At 39.3% G+C, this 14,602-nt stretch overlaps 2 pseudogenes; one reads left to right on the top strand and one right to left on the bottom strand.

Moving 5' to 3' along the window:
* Positions 1 to 6,935: 6,935 nt before the first annotated feature.
* On the bottom strand, positions 6,936 to 8,050 carry LOC150019462 (small ribosomal subunit protein eS25 pseudogene; annotated as a pseudogene).
* A 317-nt stretch (positions 8,051 to 8,367) lies between these two features.
* LOC150019461 (rab9 effector protein with kelch motifs pseudogene) lies at positions 8,368 to 13,115 on the top strand (annotated as a pseudogene).
* The last annotated feature ends 1,487 nt before the right edge of the window (positions 13,116 to 14,602 follow it).

The following is a 14,602-nucleotide window of genomic DNA, read 5'->3' as shown; positions in this document are numbered from 1 at the left end:
ATGGGGAGGTGGATAAGTTCTTCCCTGAGTTAGTAATTATAGAAGTTGAACCTCACCATTCAACTCTGAACACTGACTTTTTTGTCTAGACCAGCTGAGTTAGCATCATAACATTGTTATTGCTATTCAGTGAAGCAATAGAACCTGGGTGGGGGGGCGGGTTGAGGGTGGGGTGGGCAGAGAGCTGATATGTTTTTTCCCCTCCCTGCCTCCTTAATCTCCAAGCTAGGCTGGTGGGTCATGACCTCTTCACTGCTGAGACTCTTTGCTGTCACGTTTATAATCCTCCTCAGCAGTAGCTGTTTCACCTGTTCCTTGAGGTTGGGATGGGTTCAGAACTGGGCAACAGACAGGATTTTAAGGATGGCAATTGCCCAGTTCACAGTAAGGGCTTGTGTGCTTCTTCCTTGTTTTTCTTCCTTCCTCTTTTCTCTTTCTTTTTTTAAACAAGAAGCTTATTTACACAACAAGATGCTTGAGTTGAAGAGAAAACTATCTAGGATTCATTTCTTCTGGAGTAATTTATCTCTATTTAAAGACAGATTGCCCTACATGTAACAGCTACATATAAAAACGTTATGAAATTGTCCTTGGTTTTACAATGATAAATGAAAAACATTAACATTCTCCAATCAAACAAGGTATGTGAAGATTTATTTTTTATTTTTTTTGAGATTTCCTTTTTAAAATCTTTTTTTGTATTTTTTTCACATTACCATTTAGTCCCCTTACACACCCCTTCCCCCAGCAATCACTACACTGTGGTCCATGTCCATGAGTCCTTTTTCCTTTTATGCAAGGATTTTTATGTTCTTTTTTTTTTTTTGTTAAGCAGTAAGAGCAAAATAACTTACTGAAACATAAAGATAAGAGCTGAATAAGCATGCCACTAATAGAGAAAGGGGGTGTTTTCACAGGACCAGTATTTTTCCCCATTCCATCTCCATTGGATGTCAGTCAAAACATAATATTGGCCATTTAGTTAAAAAATGCAAATACTTGTATAGTTACTTTATGTATAATAAAGGAATGGGGAAGGGAAAAATGAAAGATAGAGGAAAATTATACTGTAGTCATCAGGATGTAGTGGAACCAAATTGCAGTTTTCTAACTGAGATTTTTTTTTGGTCTGGAGAAAAAGAGTTCTGAAGTAAAGTAGCAGGTTCCCTTTGTAGCAGACACTGACTCTCTACTGCTGGAACACCTCAATCATATCTTCGTCCTCCATATTCACCTGTGCAGGTATGTCCGTTTCATTGATTGGCTGCCTGTCTAATCGGAATCTCATCTGCCTCATTGACAAACCCTATTGTTCACAACACTTCCATTAATTTACTAAGTGGTATATGCCTTTTAATCTTAAACTGTACCACTGAACCATCCTTCCCCATCACCTTCAAACTGATGATCATTGTTCTGTCTTGACTCCTTCCTGGGCTTTCCATGGGCCATTGTGAGTGCTGTAGTCTCCTCAGCTGCCACTTCACAAAAGGTCTGCACCGAACAAGCACACAAGCAGCACCAGGAGTGGCAGAAGAAGGAGGGCCTTCCTCTCTTTCTTACTCTCTTACTAGCTGAGTTTAGACTCAGGCCCATTATTCTACCTCAGTTTGCTTTTCTGTTTTCTGAAAAGGAGCTTAATACATGCTTGCTAGTGAAATACAAAGTACTAAATTTTATATGTAGGTTTCAGTTAACATTTTCCCCCTGTTTTCCTCTCAGACTTGAGTTGCCACAGTGCCTGGGACCAAGGCATATCTTTAGGGAATCTGAGTTTTTCATGTGGTCAATATAAAGAGTGTGGACAGATGGAAACCAGTGTTTCCTCAAGATGAGGTCTTCTGGGATATACTTATGTTTTTCTGTGAATTTTCCTCCTGGAAAGGGTTGCCTGCATCTCTCATTTTGTTATAAGACTCATATTCTTGGTAGAATCATATCTGTCTACTCTCCAGCCAAATGGGGGGGGGGGCTGCTTGTGATGTATACTTTCCTTGTCTTGACTCATTCTGTATTTGAGAAATGAAACGAGAAGACAGTCTCTTGTGATTTTAGGATCCAGGTTGTTTTGCTATTTCTCAATATTATATTCATAGGACATGATACTAGTCTTTTGGACTAGGTTTTTTTAATTGAAAGAAATGACTATAGTTTCCTGATAATGTAAGACCAAGAAAGATAAACGTATAGTGGGGAGAAAGAAGAACAAATGGAAAGGGGAACAGGACTCTCACTTAAGTGAAATTTTCAATACCTGCAACAGTGTGGGTTTGTTTGCTCTGTATTGGATTTAAATGAGGAGGTTCATGATAAGGATGAGACATGTAACCAGTTACAGAGTTCTTGCCACCAATGAGTGCTGTGGCAATGATTGGAGTCTTTAATTAGGAAAGCAATCAAGACTTAAGGATTAGACCTTCCATTTTTGGAAAAGGGGGAACCTGGTTTCATTTACCACAAGCTCAGCTTGCAGATGATCATTTTGCTGTGGCTTTTAGAGAAGACCACCTTGGAAGAAAGGCATGTAAATCACATTTCACTGCTAGTTAAACAAATCAGTGAAAGTTGCAGGGGCAAACCCTCTCCAGAGCAAAGCACTGCAGTAATTACCAACTTCTCCTGTAAGGAGATCGTGACACATATGGTGAGTATGAATGAGTCCTGGCTCACTCTTTGGAGTAAAAGAACGTCCATTTGAAAAACCGGTTCTCTTATGTTGGTGTCAGAAAGAGGACTTTCTAACAGAGGGATCTGACAGACTAGACAAAAGGCCTGGCTAAGTAATCAAATGTTCATGCAGGTGCTTCAGTTTTCCCTGCAGCACTTGTTCATGCCAGATGAACTATGATTGGACCTAATGTTCTCCTTGAGTTCAGATCTCTGCATGTACACATTTTTCAATGATGACATATTTTATGAAGATTTTTTCTCCATGGAATACAAGCATTTGTTTAATTTGGAGGATGAGCGGTTTCTTTTCTATTTGATCAAGCAGGTAATGAACATTCTTTATGATATCACATGCTCACGGAGGCATATCTGTGGGCATGCTGAGTGTACTACTGATTACTGCACTGTTTGACTTAACTGCTGGGCTGTGGAGCAAGTGATGATCCCTTTAATTTCTCCCTGTTCTTAACAACATTCTACCTGTACTGGTACTGGGCTAAGGCCCAGGTTTATTGGGTTGGCCAAAAAGTTCATTTGGATTTTTCCGTGAGATGGCTCTAGTAGTGTTTAGTTGTCTCTAACTTCATTTGAAACAATTTTGTTAGATTGTATTGTGACAGCTGTCATACCAGTGTGCATTAAAAAAACTTAACAAATTGGTGGATTTTTGTGTAGCCATTTTAATATTGAAGATGGAAGAAAATATGCAACATTTTCAGTATATTATGCTTTATTATTTCAAGAAAGGTAAAAATGCAACTGAAATGCAGTGTATGGAGAAGGTGCTGTGACCGATGCAATGTATCAAAAGTGGATTGAGAACTTTTGTGCTGGAGATTTCTCACTGGACAATGCTCCATGGTTGGGTAGACCAGTTGAAGTTGATAGCGATCAAATCCAGATATTAATTGAGAACAATCAACATTATACCACGTGGGAGATAACTGACATACTTAAGATACCCAAATCAATAAAGTTATTAGTGAAAATGAAAAATGTGAACTTTTTGGCTAACCCAATAATTAGTGTTCTCTTTATTGCAAGGAACAGAAAACTATTCAAACTAGCTTAAGTAACAAAAAGGCTTGCTGAGAGAATATAATGACTTATCTTAGAAATAAAATATTGTAGCTACAGTCCAGCTCAAAGGAACTACAAAATTGTCATTTTAGTTACTCTTGTTTCTCATCTCCATGAGGATATCATCTCTACATGAATTTTCTCTGCAGACTATCTTTCTATATGTACTTATTAGCATGCACATAACATCCCTGATGCCATGTTATCAGCTGAGCACCTGGTGCCATATAATTATTTTAGACCAAACAGGAAATATTGAAAAGGAAGGAGCAAGGGAGGTGAAGAGAGAAGGAGAGAAGGAGAGTGGGAGGGAAAGGGGGGTGGAGAGGGAGAGAGAGACAGAGAGAAAGAATCTGATAGATTGCTAGTTAGACAATGAATACCTTCCTTTATCAGTTAGGTTAGGCTAGTTACAAATAATCTAAAAATTTTTACATCAAGTTTTACTGCTTGTTCACATTGCATGTCAGTTATGGGTCATCAGGGGACTCTGTACATTGTAGTCACTCAGGGACCTGGGATGAGAGAATGGCCACTGTTTTGAACATTGCTGGTCACTCTGCCAGATGGAAAAAGAGAGCTTTGGATCATCTTTGTTTTCAATTAAATACGTGACCCAGGTGATGCCCACAATTTCCTAGTCATGTTATGGACCAGCAATTGGGGTCCTGCTGCTCACTGCCACCCTCTAGGCAAAATTCCAGAGGCAAAGATTTGGTGATAAAGGAAAGGAACCTTTATTCAAAAGCAGTCACTTAAGCCTATCAAGTCACAGCTTTAATACTTAAGCTTATCATTTAAGGCTAAATTCTAACACCTCAGTTCTATCTTTTCCCCTGTTAGTTTCTATAGGATTAGTTTACAGACTGAAACAACATAATACACAAAAGCTACAGTTTTGAAAGAATGGCAGGCTTCTGCTTCAGAGCCTGCTCCCTCTAGAACACCCAAAGAATAAACCTGTTACCCTCTGCCAGGCTAGCCCAGTCCTAGGCTGTGCCCAGAGTTTCTTCCCACACAAAATACCATCCACTGGGATGTGCAGGCAGCTGCAACACCATCATCCAGGCATCCTCGAGGAAGAAGAGAGAGCCCAAGAGCCAGAGTCTGAGAAGAGCCAGAAAAGCTCCTGAGCCAAAGAGCCAGCCCTCTTTTTATTTCCACTGGCTCAGGAGGCAGTCAGCTTTTCAGCCAACCTCGTCCTACACTGCTTTCCATTGCCTTGGCAAACTCCTCCTACAGCGCCTCCTACTTCCCCCAGGTGATCTTAATCAGATCTCTGTGTATCACTCATACCACATGGCCCAAAAATAATTTAAATCCCTCTCTCCTAATCACATGCTCAGAAGGGACCTAAATGGGGAATATTTGGTAAATAGCACTGATTGGTACCATACCTTAGGAAAAAGATCTTATTCTTGTCTAATTCTTGGCGTTAATGTTGCCGTAAAATTTTCAGCATTCTTTTTCTCTACTAGTGTTCCTTATTTGTGAAAGAACTTGATAGAAACAGTGTATGCAAGATCATACCTGATTACAGTCTAAGCTATTTTAGGGATAATGGTAATAAGGACAGTTGTTATGTATCTATCACATGCCAGACTGTTCACATAAATTATCTCTAATTGTTACTCTCAGAACATGGTGGCACCTGGACTGCCCGCCCAGACTTTTGACATATGCAAATGAACCACATGCAAATTAACCTGGTCCCAGCCTCTCCCATAGGAAATAAAAATTGACTTTGCTCATTCCCAAAGAAATGTTGATGAACTGAGCATGAAATATTGACTGGCCTGGTGAGGGAAAAGCAGGGAGATATAAATAACCTGCTGAATGTATCAATGGGTTAACTCACCCTAACTGAATGTGTGTTCGGCAGAGTGTGGAGACAACGTCTGCAGACACACAGGCAGGTGATTCTTTCAGGCTCGCATGGGTGATCAGGAATCTCTACTTCCCCTTCCTTTCCCCTAGTTTCTATGGGTCCTCGGGTCTGGGAGTTTCCTCTTTCCTCCAATTCCCTTCCCTCTCTTTCTCAATAAACCTGGTGTTTAATCCTAGAATGGTTTCCAGGTGATTTCAGAGCAAGGCTACCTGACAGTTACAAGAATCTTTTGAGGTTTGTAATATTAGCATAATACTGACAAATATTAAAGAAAACCTATATATATATATATTTTTTTTGGTAATGAGTAATTTGAAAAATAAAATGTCTCTGAACTTGCAGCAGAAACTTCTCCCATTTTTTTTCGTAAATTTCTTGCCTTAGAATTTTATCAGAATATAATTGAAACAAGTGCCAGGACTTAAAAAATCCTAAGAAAGGCTTTTGATAATTCTAATACTCCATAAAGTTTTAATAAAGATAGATCTGTTTTTTTCATGAATACTTTTGAACATTCTCTATTTTGTTAACCTATAGTCAGCAAAGCCGTTTGCAATTAGGGAGGAAACATAAATATTTTAAAATACATTTTTGGGCATTTCTGATAAGTAGCAAAAGAACAGGAGCATTTATATTGTCTTTCTGGTCTTCTCATCTGGACACTGGCAGGGGCGATTATTCTACCCCTTTGCATGTGACTAGCTGCTCTTCTGCCTCTGACCTCCTTGACCTTTTCTAATTGGCTTATACCTTTGGGAGCACATTAAAAGCTCTTAACCACCAATGTACACCAAGTCTTCAAAGAGCTGAGGAGATTTCATTGATTTTTCATTCAGTTTTCTGTACAAACATTAAGTCAACAGGTGCTCAACCCTTTGCATATTTAAGGGAGGGCCAAAATCTTATGTGAAAATTGATTGGTTGAAACTATATTCCATAGTGTATCTGATTTGAGACACAAAGCACTCCAGCCAGGGATAGAAACTCTTTCAGTGGTATTATAGGTTTTTATACTCTACATTGGTTCTAGGTAATGACCTTTGGGGCTTTCCTTTTCTTTGTGATTAAATGGTCTATTAGACCTACATGTGTTCTGATTACTCTTTATTGTCCAATTGGCCTTTTTATTCTTGTAAAGTGTAACCATGTACTTACTGTTGAGTCTTTAATTTTTAATTTAAAATTCGATTTCTCTCAAAGTAGTATATGTATATATAATATATAAAATTTTGCATATATATATATTAATTTAATAAAGTTTTATTTTTCAAAATGTACAGCTCGTGGGACCTGCTGTTCATGCATCGTCACCAACAGCTGGGGCATCCCCACCTTTGGTGCTTCTGGTGTAAATTACTTGAGCTCTGTGCTTCGAAACTAGTTTAATAAGTCCTTTACTAAGGAGCTCCTGAAGGGCTGCCCTGGCCAAGGAACCTCGAATCTTCAGTCACTCAGAGAAGACAGCCGGGGTTATAAGCTTGTAGTTGGGAACTTCCTTACAGAGTTTGTCATATGTTGCTTTGTCAGACAAGACTAGGTTATTGAGTTTGTCCCAAACTTTGCCTTTGGACCACTTCTTCTTTTTGGCCTTGCCCCTAGATTTGTTCACTGGGTCTTTGTCTTTTTTGGCTGACTTTCTAGCATTTTTCTTCTTGTCGTCCTTGGGCGGTATTGTGAAACTCCTGGAGTGGCTGCTATCACTGTTCCCTGAGATGATGTTGGATGAAAAGTATATTTTAAGAATTGAAATAATACTATCAAGCTTATAATAACAAAAATTCCTGACCAGCCTCTACCCCATTCTTCCTCAATTCCCACTCTTCGAAGGCATCATTTCTAATTCTTTTAGCAATTTGTTCTGCTATTTACTTCTATATTCAAAAACAACATCCTTAGACTTCTAGATGAACCATTGTAGAATATGAGAATTTAGCTCTTTTAACCTGCAACATACTCTTATTCCCTGTGTACCTATCCACTACTTTCACCCATCTTTCAATATAGGTTTTGGTTAAAGTAATACCCAGAGTTACAACTAAGAAATATTTTTCACAGCTGAGCCTTTTGTTTACTCTTAATTATGTTATTTATTGGCGTTAATAATTGCCTCTCTTTTTCTCTTATGATTTTTAGAGACTTTTACTAATTTAGTCTCCAATTTTCTGAGAATTATAAATGCTCTTTCAAGTTAGTCTATCTCCTTTCTGTTTTGCTCCCTTCTTCTCCCCTTCCTTTCTTTTTTCCTTCCTCCCTTCCTGTCTGTCTTTCTGTTCTTCTTTCTTTCTTTTTGGGTAGATCCTTTATGGAGCCTCCTGTCTTCTCATCAATACCATTAAAGAGGTCTTTTTCTTTCTCCCATATTGGTTCTCCTGTTTTCCTGGATCGTGTCTTGTTCTTGATTTCTACTCTCATTTGCTTTTTCTCTCTGTTAACTTCTATGCTATCACATTTTACTTCCGTGATTGTGTTATCAATTCCACAGCTCCTTTTGGTTTTAGAATTTTTCTTTTGTTGTAGTGTCCCTTTCTTGTTTCACAGACTCAATATCTTTTTATGTCTCTTGAGACTTTTATCATAGTTTTAATTTTTATATATTTAAATGCCCATGTTTTAAATGTTCATGCACTTATTATTTTTAATAAGCAATACATGCACATGGTAAAACACTCAAACAATAACAAAAAGATATTCAGTGGAAAGGAGCCTTCCTTTCTCACTTGACACCTGCCATGCAATTTCCCAACACCAAGGTGTTCTCTTTTAGGCAGGTAAGTATCCTCTGTAAGAATCCTAGTCTCCTGCTGGGAGGTGTGTAAACTTGTCTGCCAGGGTCTGGGACCCAGGTAAGCAGAGGGGCTAAAGGTAGGTCAACTGTTATGTAATTCTTTCTTTTCACTATGATATCTCACTTTCACTCTTAGCTGTGTTGTCTTAAAAGCCTCTCTAGGGGGCGCTATGCTCCAGTCTTCTCCTGGGATCAGGGCGAAGCAAAGTGACTGGGAGAGGATATATGAAGGGAATCTGCATGTCTGACCTTTTCTTATGGAGACTTTTACAATTATTTTCATTCCTAAATTTCACCTGACAATTTAGAGGGACCTGGTTCCTTCAATTTATGAGTCTTTCTGAGGTTATGCAGTCTGCTGTAGAGTCAATTTCAGGTGTTTGGTTCCAGCCTTACTTTTAGGTATTAAATGACCCAGGATAATCCAAAGAAAAGCCTTTTCAATCTCCCATTCAAGTCAAAGCTTCTCCCCTTTCCCTGTTCAGTGGCTTAGTGGTCAGCAGTGGGCCAGGGGGATTTGGTTAAATGTTGTATTGTTCTTGCTCCAACCTTTCCTCTTCTTGCTTCAGGTTTAAGGTGGGGAAAGAAGGAGAGAAGAGTAGAGGATGAGAAAAAAGCCCTTTTAATATAACATGAACTGTTAATGCTTCTATGTTGGCTCTTCTGCACTTGCCATGGTAGGAGTCCAAGTGCTTGCTCTGTCTTGGGATCTACTTTTATGGGTGCTTTGGAGCTCCCTTTGCAGAGAGTTTGACCTACATCACCCCTCTTCTGTGCCTGCCTCCTTGTCTCCCCACCCACATCCTGTGCTCTACCCACAGAGCCTCTATGTGCTGGTATCCCATGGCCCTGGAAAGTAGCCATCCTGGGCAATGTTTTCCTACTTTCTTCATGCTCATTTATCTTCCTCAATGTCAACCTAATCCATGGGAACTTGGCATGATCACACCAATTTACTCTCTTATCACCCAGCTATTGTGGATGTTCTGGGCAGAAGCCTGTCTTCATTTCTCCAAATGAGGTCAGATGTGAGGATCTATGCCGCCAAACTCTTGAGGGCAAAGGCTCACACTTTAGAATAAGGTTGACATATGAGCTTTTGGTCCTTCAGCAAGAATACTGCCAGAGATTCTGCCCTTCTGGAGAGCATCTTTCCCATCTTTGTGAGTAGCTCTCTTGAGGACCTTTATTGAGCTTGAGAAGAGAGGATTTAAACAAAAATGCATTAAAAGTCTTCACCTGGAGAACTCTCAGTGGTTCTCTTATTTAGATCACTAGGGATGAACATGGCTGGACTGGTTTGATAAGTTGCCAACAAATTATGTTTGAATTCATCTATACTTTCTTTTTTTCTTTATTGTTTCAATATAAGATCTATTCTTTGTCCTTTTCTATTCTATATTGTACTTACAGGAGGCTCTTTCCCACAGATTCTGTCACCTGGATTCTTTTGCATCTGATTTTTAACTGCAGTTGAATTTGGGAAATAGGAGATCAATGGGAAGATGAGAGGAGAGACAGGCCAGACTATTTACTTCCTCTCCCTCCTATTATGTCTCCTATGACTGTAGCTCCTACTACATGGTCTCTCCTGCTCAGTGTCCAATCTTCCTGGGCTCCTGGAGCACCATTTCCTCCCCTCTTTCTTTAGCACTCCCGGTGGTAATGGCATCTCTCTGTCGAAGTCTTTGGATGGCTTTATTAGAGTCTCTTCATTTGATAATTAGGAGTGAATCTGTTTCCTACCAGAATACTGAAGGATGCAACAATAGGTCTTACTATTATGGGAAATAGTACCCGTAGTCTCAGAATTTAAATAAGACTTTGTCATTAACTGAGAATGAACTGCATTGCAGGAAGAGAAAATGACAATACTCAACAGCTGGATGTTGGGATCCACCACACTCTAGTTCCATAAGACATCAAAACAAAAGATTTTTTATACACATAAGCAGCCGAAGTCCCACTTCAAACTTTGTGTTTTTGAGGGTAAGGCAGATGTGTAATAATAAAATAAAACATCACAGTGTTTTTTTAGTAGCAATTATTTTGTTGAGATGATTATTTTTCTTTATTGACCAATCATATTACGGAAGGGCTGGTATCTTCACAACTCTCACCAATTTTTCTCAAGCTTGAGGAAAGGAAAAGAACTGTCCACCTTTTGTTTCACAAGAAAAACTCTTGTTCCATGCATTTTTTGAAATTATTAAGGGTTAAATTCTGTCTGCTCCTGAGAATGTCCCTACTACTTTGATATTTGCATAAAGGAAAAGAAAAGAAAAATAATCTAGTATATCATTCTTGGGGTGGGGAATGTGGGGAGGAGAAGCAGGCCCAGCCACCTGTTAAATGGTTTGTGCAGCAGCAAGTCTATGAGGTTCCTGGTGAATCTTGAGAAAAATGGAGTGTATGAGGGAGCTGATCTCTGATTGCCCCCAAAGGACAGAGCAGTAATGACTTCAACAGGTGTTCAGAAGCTTTTGCCGAAAGGAAAAATAATTATATGCTGAGGGGTAAAATTTCAGAAGCTATATACAAATCATCTTGTCTATTTGATGGATGTTATGAGCATATGGTCTTGGAGAAATTGGTTTATTTTCAAAAGACTGAATTAATCATAAAGTTGTGATACCACCTGGCATGCTTAATTTATCTCAAAAATAGCAATTCATATCAGTTGCAAAGGAAATAAATGTACTTACCTATGTTTAATAATGCCCTTTATTAGATTAAAAATTAAGTAAAGGCATATAAACTACAAATAAATATAATTTACTAATGAATTTGGTGGGAGAAAAAAGTTCTCTATTATTGACATCACTTAGACTGTTAACCTATTGAAAGGAAACACTGTGTTTCATCTTTGATCTGCCTGTGCACCTAACAAATAAGAGGTACTCACAAATATTTATTATTTATTTTTTTTATGTAGTCCGATAGCTATTTTCCATCATTCTTCCCATAAACACAACTTCTCTTTAAGGAGCTGCTAAAATAGCTGGGCTGTGGAATGGACTAAATTTTGTAAAAATTTTTTTGAGAGCGTGTTATTTGAATTGCTTTCTTTAGCTGACTACTTTGAAGATCTATAAATATGTCAAGGTACTTTATTTATTGTCAACTTTATTTAGAAGACTCTTGGCAAGTAATTAATGAAGATAATAGTTCAGTAATTGTGGGATGCTTCTGGTTATAGGTATTTTATGATTCAGCCTAACACAGGGGGTTTGTAAAACTTAATATCCATTTGCTTAATATCTTTTATTTATTCAAAATGTACATTTATTAGGAATTTAGTATGTGCCAAGCACGCTTTGACTACATGCTTAGGTTAGAAATGAAGGCCAAGCAGATTTATGTTTTCATGGAGCTTAATGCTGTGTGTGTAAATGTGTGTATGTGTAAAATATGAGGGGAAATGCAGATCAATAAAATACACATGGGACTACAATGTGATGTGATGACAAGAGCACAGGGGAGGAGCAGGGTTGCTTGGTGCCAACGCCATCCTGCAGGGTCAGAGAAGGCTAAGTTCTAGGAGGAGCTATGCTTCAGTGGAGAGTGAGGGATGGGTGGGAGTAGCCAGGCAAAGAAGGCATGGAAGAGGCAGGGGACTATGGTCCAGGCAGGAGCAATCGTTTACACAAGATCCGGGACCTCAGGATGTCTGAAGCACAGTGCACAACTAGGCAAAAAGTGCTGTTTTCTCTCTTCCTAAAATTTCCACTCTCATTGGGGGAGCGGATCCAAACAGGAGCTTCTCAGATGTGCACAGCATGGATCTGGGAACACACAGTAGAATTTAATAACCTCAGAGGGCCTCTTGCCTCGGTATGAGCATGCCAGTTTCGTTCCCTCTTGTGCACCTCACAGCATCTGGGTGTTTGGAGGTGCCAACCAGTCAGGAAATCAAAATTGCTTACAAGTTCTGAATCCTAAAACTAGAACTTGGACCATGCCAGAGGTGACCACTGCTCCTCCCCATCCCCCACCATCCCCAAGAACATTCACCACATCTTTGGCAGCCATTGGAAACCAGCTGTACGTCTTTGAGGGTGGAGAGAGAGGCTCCCAGCCCGTGCAGGACATGAAGCTTCATGCGCTTGACGCAAACACTCTGACCTGGTCACAGCCAGAGACATTTGGAAAATCTCCATTCCCCTGGCATGGTCATGTGATGGTGGCAGCAGGGATGAAGCTCTTCATTCATGGAGGCTTGGCAGGGGACAAATTTTATGATGACCTTTATTGCATTGATATAAGTGACATGAAGTGGCAGAAACTAAGTCCCACTAGAGCAGCTCCCCGAGGCTGTGCTGCCCACTCAGCTGTGGCTATCAGGAAACACCTGTACATCTTTGGAGGGATGACTCCCACAGGAGCACTGGACACAATGTACTAATACCACATAGAAAAGCAGCATTGGACCTTACTTAAATTTGATACTTTTCTACACCCTGGATGATTGGACCATTCCATGGCCAGTGATGTGCACTTCTGAGGAGGAAGATTCAAATCCTGCCACTCGAAACTGGTGCTGAGAAAGGGGATTCCACTGACAAAGGAGTGACCCAAGGTGATGACTCACATGAGGAAAGTCAGACTGGCTCACTGCTCTGTTTTGTGTTTGGTGGGATGAATACAGAAGGGGAAATCTATGACGATTGTATGGTGACTGTAGTCGACTAATAAAACCCACATTATTATTAAAAAAAATTGTCAGTAATGTTTACAAGGAAATTGACAACAATTGTGGTGACTTTTAGAATTGACAGCATTTTCTGCATATTTATTATGTTTCATCCTCACAGTAACCATAGAGGCAGGTACTGATGTTGCCATCTCAAAGATGGGGAGATCCAGGGCCTGATACCTCGGAAACAACTTTAACATGCTGACAAATTGTAGATCCTGGACCTAGGAGGTCTTTCTCACTCTAAAGCTCACTCTTTTAGTCACCATGCTTAAGGTCTGTGTGGGGAAAATTAATAAAGCAACTTCAAGCACAAAACTCTCAGTTAACACTTTATGCTTGTAACTAATAGATTTGATTTCAAACACTATATATAAAAATGTTAAGAAATACAACACACGGCATGGATACAATACACAGAGGAAAAACTAACAAGCTGTATAGATTGAGTATAAATAATTATTGCTATATCTTACAGCTATTAGTATAATGGCTAATATATTGTCTTGGATGTTTTAGAGAAGGCTCTCTGAATTGCAGTCATTTGAAAGGAGCCTGATTCTAAAAGGCCGCACATGGCGTTATTTTTAACATTACAGGCAAACCTTGGCTTCTGTGTGTTTGACATCTCAAATCCCCTGTAAGTTCCTCACTGTGATCCAGCTTGGTCTGTTTACCGAATCTAAATCTCTGGAAAATTTGTTCTTGCAGAAGATCTAGAAAAGATGATTTATTTTGATGCTGAACATTTGTCATTCACCCCCACCTTCCCTTCCCAGGGCCTCACCATAGTCTCCGGCATCAAGGTCCGACCCTCTGGGACTGTCCTTTCTCCTTTGGTTGCCTGTTCACTCTCTCTCTGTCTTTCCTGTTAACTCCTTCATCTCTATCCATAATTCTGGTTTATTGTTTGTCATTTTATATACACATGTCTGACACCTATCTTTCCAATTCTACCTCCTTTTACCTTATTTTCCTCTTGTCTCCATTTCATTTAAATTTCATATTTTGAGTTTCACGTTTAGAAAGTAATAATGTGTACAGATTTTCAGTCTGGTGTTATCTAATCCCCTGCCTTTTTTCCCTTTTTCCTTTGCATAATCTAAGTTGAACTGTCTCACAACTCTCTCCTCCCCTCCGTTGTTCCCTCCCTAGCCACACTATTTCTTGTATGGTTATATTGCATTGGAGAGTGACCCAGAAGACCTGACTGGTATAGTCTTTTGTTCCTTAGCACCTATGGGAAAGTGTTCAAATTTTATGTGGTGTGAGGTCTTACTTTGGATACTATGAATCTCCTTTGGGAAAGTGTACACTAATCTTCAAGCTATGCAATGCTAAATGTTCCCTTCTTAACTTTCTTAACTTTGTGCAGCTCAAACAAACCTGCCAATGTAGAGATGTAGTTAATGAAAATGATATATAATTTTTCTATGTTAAAACCTTAAAAGTTTCCTTTATAACAGTCTATGCTTATTAAAAT

This window comes from Furipterus horrens, unplaced genomic scaffold (assembly GCF_987537825.1).
Source record: "Furipterus horrens unplaced genomic scaffold, mFurHor1.1.pri manual_scaffold_2, whole genome shotgun sequence".
Classification (NCBI taxonomy): Eukaryota; Metazoa; Chordata; class Mammalia; order Chiroptera; family Furipteridae; genus Furipterus; species Furipterus horrens.
Note: the sequence above shows the minus strand (reverse complement) of the source record. Positions and strands in the feature narration are given on the sequence as shown.